The sequence below is a fragment of the Capsicum annuum genome, chromosome 3 (genome assembly GCF_002878395.1).
Source record: "Capsicum annuum cultivar UCD-10X-F1 chromosome 3, UCD10Xv1.1, whole genome shotgun sequence".
Taxonomy (NCBI): Eukaryota; Viridiplantae; Streptophyta; class Magnoliopsida; order Solanales; family Solanaceae; genus Capsicum; species Capsicum annuum.
In genome coordinates, this window is record NC_061113.1 from 244,086,206 (window position 1) to 244,094,677 (window position 8,472).

Genomic DNA, 8,472 nt, shown 5'->3' on the forward strand with positions numbered 1-8,472 from the left:
TCGAGGGATTCTAATGGTCTAAAGTTTAAGTTACCTAACATTGTCTGTTGGTAAGCTTCTGAGGATGAAGCTACCCCTTTGCCTTTGTCTGTAGGAGCTTGTCCTGTTGGTCTCATGCTGAAAACAAATGAATGAACATTAAAAATTTATTTAGTTATTCCCAGCTGTAATCTACTTAACTGGTCAGCTAATGCGTTCTCTTTTCCTTTTATATGTTCGAATACTATATTCTTATAAACTGATATGGTATCTGTAAAATTTAGCCATCTTCGTCTACTACTTGTTTTATCATTTATTTTTTGATGGAATTTAACTATAGCCTCACAATCTGTTCTGACTAATATTTCTTCTTTATTTAGTATATATAGTTTGAAGGCATTAAGGCCATATATGATTGCTAATACTTCTAAGTCTATGGCACTCATATTACCTTTTTCTTTATACGCGCCACTTTGATAGCCACAAATTTGTTCTTCATTTTTATTACTATATTTATTAGGTCTTGCTTTTAAAATAGCTCTCCATCCTAAATCACTTCCATCTGTTTGAACTATTAGGTAGTCTGATTCTAATAGAATTTTTAAGTCCGGGATATTACTGACTCTTTCTTTTATCTTTTGGACTAATTTAATATTTTCTATATTAAAATGTTTTTGGCCTTTGCTACCGGTTTTTGCATATAATGGTCCTGCTATTTTTCCTAAATCTTGAATAAAATTTCGTGCATAATTGACTAATCCTAAGAATTTTTGTAAATCTTTTGTTGTTTCTAATTTATCTGGCATGTCTAGTACCTTTTTTGCTATGTGTGGTTGTAGTTTTACTTTTCCATTTCCTAAAGTAATTCCTAGAAAATTAATATAAGTTTTGCATAACTCCATTTTCTTTTTACTTATTATTATACCATGTTTAATAAATAGTCTGAAAATTACTTGTAAGTGTCCTAAATGTTCCTGCATGGTTTGACTAAATACTAAAATATCATCTACATATACTAGGATAAAATGTTTATATTCTCCGAATATGTTATCCATTTTTCGTTGAAAAATGGGCGGAGCTGTTTTTAATCCAAACGGCATAACTAACCATTCAAAATGTCCGCTTGGACATGTGAAGGCAGTCCATTCTATGCTATCTGGATGCATTTTAACTTGCCAGTAGCCTGACTTGCAATCAAATTTACTATAAACCGTTTTATTTTGAATTCTATTTATTAGCTCACTTTTATCGGGTAGTTTGTAAGCATCAGTTCTAGTATTATCATTTAATCTTTTGTAGTTAATTACCATACGAGCTTTTCCTCTTACTTGTTCACTATGATTTCTTACCATAAAAGCTGCTGATCTATGTTTAGAGGTAGATCTTCTTATTACTCCTAATTTTAAGAGTTCTTTTATTTGTGTATCAAATTCTTTAGTATCTTCATTATTGGCTTCTATAGGTGCCGTTTTTATTGTATATTCTAAATTGATTATATCTAATTTGCACATTATCTCATTGGCTTCCCAATGGGCTAACGGTTTTTCCCCTATTATTTCCATTTCGTCTAATATAGAGATTATATTGTCCAAGTCTTTTGGACTGTTTATTATTCCTATTCTATCCATTCCTTTTTTAAAATTATAAAACTGAGTTTCTATACTTATTAGGGTATAGTCTTTTTCAATATCTGTTAAACATTCTTGTCCTTCTGCATTAAGCAGTGTATAATTTCTAACTTCTTCTAGGTTTTCTTTTGACAGGTTGCTATTTTGGCATTGATTGTTTTGGCAACTGTCACAGCATGGTTCGGGACGAATTCTTTGTTTATTTTTGTTTAGTGTTCTATATACTGTTGGTAATGTTGCCGTTTGTACTGGTGTATAAGTCAAATTTTTAAAGAGCATTATTCCGTCTCTTGTCAAGAGACATCCGCCCTGATTCTGTATACAAAATCTTAATCCTATAACAAAATCTGATCCTATATTTAAATCTCGTGCTAGTATTTTATTAACATTGTAAACTGGGTTATAGAATTGATTGCATGTATTCAAAAAGCTTAGTTGAGCTTTCTCTATATAATAATTATAGATATTGTGTGATCCATCCATTTGAGTAGCCATTATAGGTTTTTCAAGTATTTTTAATAAATGTTCTGGCACTATTTCTTTATTGATTAAACAGCTAGTACATCCGGGATCTACTAATGCTAGAGTTTCTATTTCGACATCTTTTATTTTAATTTTTACTAGAACTTTAATAGTAGAGAATTCTTTATCTTCATTGCATATTAGATTAGTATTAGTATCTTCTAAATTCATAAGTTCTGCTTCTAATTTCTCTAAATGTACTGCTTCTTGGGTATCCGTTTCTTCTAAGGTGATTTTTGTTTTTTCTTTTTCTAGAATATTTAGTCTTTGTTCCAGATCATTTAAGCGGGTTTCTAGAGTAGAGACCCTGAGGTTTAGTATTTGATTTGTCGTATATTTTTGTCCATTATTTATTTCTGATTCTACTTTTATTTTTAAAGTATTTTCTATACAATTTATACATGCCTCTAGGTAACATTTTTTACATTTAGCTCTGTTGTCTTTACTTGGGTACCAATTACAGATACGGCATCGATTACTATCTAAACCCTTTTTTCTTTGAAATTCATGTATACATTCTTGATTAATATTCATTAAATTATTAATCATTAGGTTGCTTAGGTCTAAATCTTCCATTTCTTGTCCTAGCTCATTAACTAGGTTATCCTCGTCTGATTCAGAAGAGTCGGATTTTTGATTATCTTTATCATTTATGTCAATACTTATTATTGAGTATATACTTTCTGTATCTGACATATATTCATCTACGTTTAATAAAGTTTCTTGGAAATCTTCTATTAGTTGAGAATTTCTAGTTCTATTATTGTTTCTTTTAGGGCATACGTTGGCTAGATGATCTATGCTGCCACACGTATAACATTCTAGTTTATTTTTATAATTTCTATCGTTTCTATATTTTCTAACATATCTATCTCTATTTAACCAAGGTTTTTTAGCTTTTGATTTTCGTAAGAAGTATTGTTTTCTACTATATGGTTTCTGATTATTTCTTTTCTTATACTTTTTATGTTGTTTTTTATCATAATTCTGAGTTGTATATATAACAGATTTACAGAAATTCATTTCGTTTCTTTTCAATTGTTTTTGTATTTGTATGTTTGTACATTTTTCTGTTAATATATCCATTATATGTTGTGTTCTGTGTCCTATTGTCCATTTTAAATTTGGGTTAGCAACTACCCCATCTCTCTTATACCATCTATCTTCTATTTCTCTTCCTAAGGCTCCTGGTAATTTATTAAATAATTTTTTACCTAATTCTTCATTAAATGTATTTCCACTGACAGTACAATAATAGAAGTAGTCTTGTAGGAATTTCTTTATATATACCCAATGTGAAATGCTTAATTGTTCTAGTTTTATTAATGCTTCCTTTTGTAGGGCTAATAATTCACTATTTGGATCTTTTCCTGTTAGTAACATATGCATTTTATTTGTAAAATTATATGGATTTGGTCCCATACTTAATAGAACCTGGAAGTCATATGGGCAGTTTGTCTTAAAACTTTTCCACGTAGCCTTTGCAGATTCTCCTAGAAAAGTTTCTAAATATTTATACATTGTTTCTGTATCTGTTTCTGTATAGTGTCTTAAGTAATCTGCAGCTACTATTCCTTTCCATAAGTCTATTACTGTATCCCACATGTGGGGATCATGGGCTGCTATATTTAGAATTTTACCTTTACTACCCCCTTCTTGTAGTTTAATTGGTTCTTCTATTGGCATTCGTTTACCTGCTGGTTTTATATGATCTCCCCTAAGTTCGGTATCTGGGTTTATCCTAATTGCTGGTCTTCTAGGTACATTACCTGTACTATAATCTATTGGCTGAGGATTAGGGTTTGTTTGTTGGAACGGGCTAGCACTTGAAGAGCTCGTTGGTTCCAATTCTGCTAGTTCTTTATAACTGATAGTAGAACTTAATATAGAAAGTGTTTCTTCATCTTTTCTTTCAAAGCTAGTTTTGTTATTTCTATATCCTAAATTATCGTTTCTTTCTAAGCAGTTTTTGAAATGTTCTACACATTCTTCAATTTTCATATCGGCTTTTTGACATCCTTTACATTTAAAAGTTATATAGTGGTATTCTTCTGCTAAAGTTTCAGCCTTTTCGATGGCCATGTCTACTTCATATCCTTCCTGTAAAACTTCTATATTCATAAATTCGCTTTCTGTTTCTATATTACTTTCTGTTTCATCGTCGTCGAAATTTCTTTTGGTTGTGTAGTTATAATTTGTAAATCTTACAGAAGTTTCTCCTTTACTTGTAGTATATAATAGATGAGAGTCTGGTGTAAAAAATTTTGGTTTAGTAAATTTATTTAAATTCCATTCTAAACCTGCGTATATTTCGGGATCTAATTTTATTGGTTTTATTAAACTTATGCCTTTGTTTCCCATTATTTCGACTACATCATTTACTTTTAATTTAAATTTTGTATTACTGCTTAAAGTTAATTTTCCAATAAAACCTATGCACATTAGTAAATTATTTCCACTATTCATTTCTTCGTATCCCTTAGTCTGAATTCCTATTTTAATATTTTGTCCAAATTCTTTTAAATTCATTAGGAAGTCTGGACTTATGTAAAATATTCCTCCATTATTAGTCATATCTACTTCTGTTAATCCTATTATTGATTTCTTTATATCGGACCATCGGTCATCGTATATTGTTATTAGTACTTTGGATCCTAAATTTTTTCTAGTTAAACCTTTTATTCCTATAACTATCAAACCCATATGCATTAATACCATTCTATTTTTTAGATGTTTTAGAGAGTGAGCATTTACTAGATTTAATATTTTAAAGTCTTCTCCTATGGCAGATATTTGTTCTTCTCTATAATGTCTATATAACTGGTTATCTGTCGAAAAATATCCTGCATTATATAGTGTCTTAGGATTTAGTAATTTTAATTGATGTTGTTGAAAAATTTGTAGGTCTTTGTCTACATCTATTATTTCGTTGAGTTCTTGATTCTGTTCTGCATTAGGTTGTCGTCTGCTTATTCTTGCTAGTATATTATTATTTCCTATTCTATTTTCTGAAAAACTTACTCTTTGTCTATCTTCTCCTTGTCCTGTATTATTTTCGAAGGCTCTCCGTCGATTTGATAGAAAGTCCATTTTTGCGGTTTTCGTATTATATTTTTTCGTTCTTGTTTAGGAGTTAATTCAATTCTTTTTAATTGGTTAACTAGTTCGTCTATTTCTAGGTTATTTTTTGGTTGGGTTTCTTTATTTATTAAGATATCTATTTTCTTATGTAGTTCGGGTAACTCTGGCTCTTTGTGGAGAGGTTTTTGAGCTTCTTTGCCTTTTATTAAGATGTCTATCTTTTTGTGTAAGTCTAATAGTAATTCTATTATAGTGTTATTTTGTTTTAGTAGGATTTTATCCGTTTGACTTGAAGGTATATGCCTAGATAGTCCTTCAGGGTCACTATGATAATTTTTTGATTTTTCTAGTGCTTTATTATAATTTAAATCTTCTTCGCTCATGAGAGTGATATTTCTTCTAATCTTTTTGTTATTTCTTGTAAGTCTTTAATTTCTGTTGTTAAGTTTTCTACCTGTTTTACAAGCCTAGATATTAGTTGAGTTGTTTTTAGTTCTAATTCTTTAGGTGTTTCTATTATGGTTGCTATTAATTTTTCAATTTCTAATTTAGTGGGTATTTTTTCTAAGTTAAACTTATGGTTTAAATACTGGATTTTTCTATCTATTTCTACTTCTTGTGACTTGAGATAATCTAGATTTTGTTCTATCTTTTCTAGTGTCTTTCTATATTTATTTTGAGTAGCTTCTATTTGGTCTAGCGTTCGTATTAAACTGTTATCTTTTTCTTGTATTTTTTCACTTGTATTTATCAGGAAATCTATAATTGTGTTGTATTGTTTATCTTCGGAATGTAAAATATGTTCGCCTTGATTAAAATTGCACCTTATGGTAGAATTATTTTTTAATATTCTATATTTCTTTTCAGGTTGGAAACTAAGATCTAGGTAATCGAGATGTTTTAACGAAGCTATCTTGCTATCCTAGGTGGTTTAGGTTAAGGTATTTTTTACTTAGCTTAGTTTGATATCTCAATCTACTATTTGTATAAGTTATATCCAAGTCTACTTCTTGTATATTTTCTATTAACCTAGATTTTTCGCTAATTAAAGCTTTTTTATAATAGTTAGATGTTATGGTAATTATTTCGTCTGTTTCCTTAAAGTTTAAAATATCTGTTTCTAGATTTCTTATTTCTTTCTTTAGCAGCTCTAATCTTTCTACGAATTGTTTTCGAATCTTTACAAGTTGATGTTTGTATATAAATTCTCTGTAATATTGTTGTTGTATTTGCCTTATGACCTCAATGTATCTTATTGACATTTATTATCCTAGCTGATAAACTTTTCTTCTAATGCGTTCGTTAAGCCACCTTATTGCGGAAGTACTATTTTCTAAGTCTCTCTCACAACCTTGTATTTCCCAATTTACTGCGCTCAATAAGTCGTTATAATAACTTGTATATATTCTTTTAACTTTTAGTATCATTTTTTGACCTTCTTCTAAATTATGTAGTTTAGTCAATATGTTGTTTCTTTTTCTAATTTCTCTATATAAGTAGAAATACATACACCTTATATCTTCAAAAGATCTATGTTTTTTCATAAAAATTTATAAAACTTTGCGAGTTAGTAGGTAATGTTCCCAAAACCTTCTCGCTCTGATACCAAATTGGTCTGATATTTCAATAAAGGTATTTCAATAATTTATAATCTAATCAACACAGAAACAGTAAGACAGTGAATCAATGATCGAAACTTTTTTAATTTTTGATTATATCAGTTTTGTAAAACCTACTCAGTACTCCCTCTTTCCGTTCACAAGTGTATCACATGGTATTATTAGTGTATCTCAGGAATTTTTTGTGTATTCATAATGTATATAATGTTCTATAATGCATGAAAAAACGTAACACACTTTATTCTAGCGTATGATACGTGTGTTCTTATATAATTATTATACTTATGCAGGTATAATATTTTTTTTTAATACTTATTACTAGTGTGAAAATAAAAAATTCAGAAAAAAAAAATCTAACCGGCTATCTAATGTTTGAACCGGTACACTACAAATGTAACTTCCCATAAAGAAAACTGGCCCATTAAACTTGGACGCGCTGTTCTAAATTTGCCAATTTTCCACTACTTACAAAATACAACAACAAATTTAAAATGAATTATGTGGGAATACCACTTACAAAACATATATATATATATAAGATTTGTCTTTAATTATACAAATGAGATCCTCATATAAAAAACTCTGAAGCAATCATTACATTATGTATGAGGCATGTACCACATTATCTTTTACCTTATAAAAGAAAGAAAAATGATATGTAAAGGATTGAACTTTCTTTGTGAAAAATAGTTACCAGCTGCAATGGACATATTATTCTATTTTTTTAAAAAAAGTGGTTGTTTTTGCTTAATTTTGATGGCGCAAATCATTTGTTTTATTGTTGTTCATAAACAACATCACTAGTTAAACAGTAATTTAATTGACTCGTTTGAGTAAACATCACTAGGTAAACATTATTTATCTGATAGTACTTTTTTAGTGGATTTGACTCCTCTTCATTTTTCTCAAGTTGATCTTTAGGTTTATGACACTTTTCTTATTTAAATAGTAATGGTATAAATTTTTAAGTAATCTAGTGCCTTAATCATGGTTAAAAAGATCTATATTACAATCATTTAAGTCTCTTTAAGTTAATCTCATTTTAGCTTTTTAAAAAATATTTCAGCAATTTTTAAGCACCACAATAAATGATTTTTGTTAGTTATACGTAACTTGTTTTCATAACTTTTTAAAAAAAGATTCTTTGTAGACTAAATTTCTGCCAATTCAAATCAACATTTAAATAAATTATTTTATGAAGAAAAAAAATTGTAAATTATAAAATTTAATTTTCAGAGCATCTAGATATTAAATAAAAAATATTAAAATTACTTTGCCATCAAAAATATCAAAAAAAATATAAAGTGATTTTTTTGTTAGATAAACTTTTTGTTAAAAAAGTAAAATAGATAGAATATTTAGGTCGTATCTCACTGTAATAAAATAATGGAAGAAATCATTTTATATCAAAAGTTTAATGTTGTTTAATTGAAGTAGTTTCATTCCATATTAAAATTTTGAAAAATGAATATTTTCTTACCAAATTGGAAAACTAAAATACCAGCCTCTCTTTCTTTTAGTCATGGTTAATTAGTATGCTTCTTTGGTTAAGAAAATTAATTAATCTAGATAGTTTATATTTAAGTAGCATAGATGTCATATATCTAAATAGGAACTTGGAGAAAATGGAGATAAGAGAAATA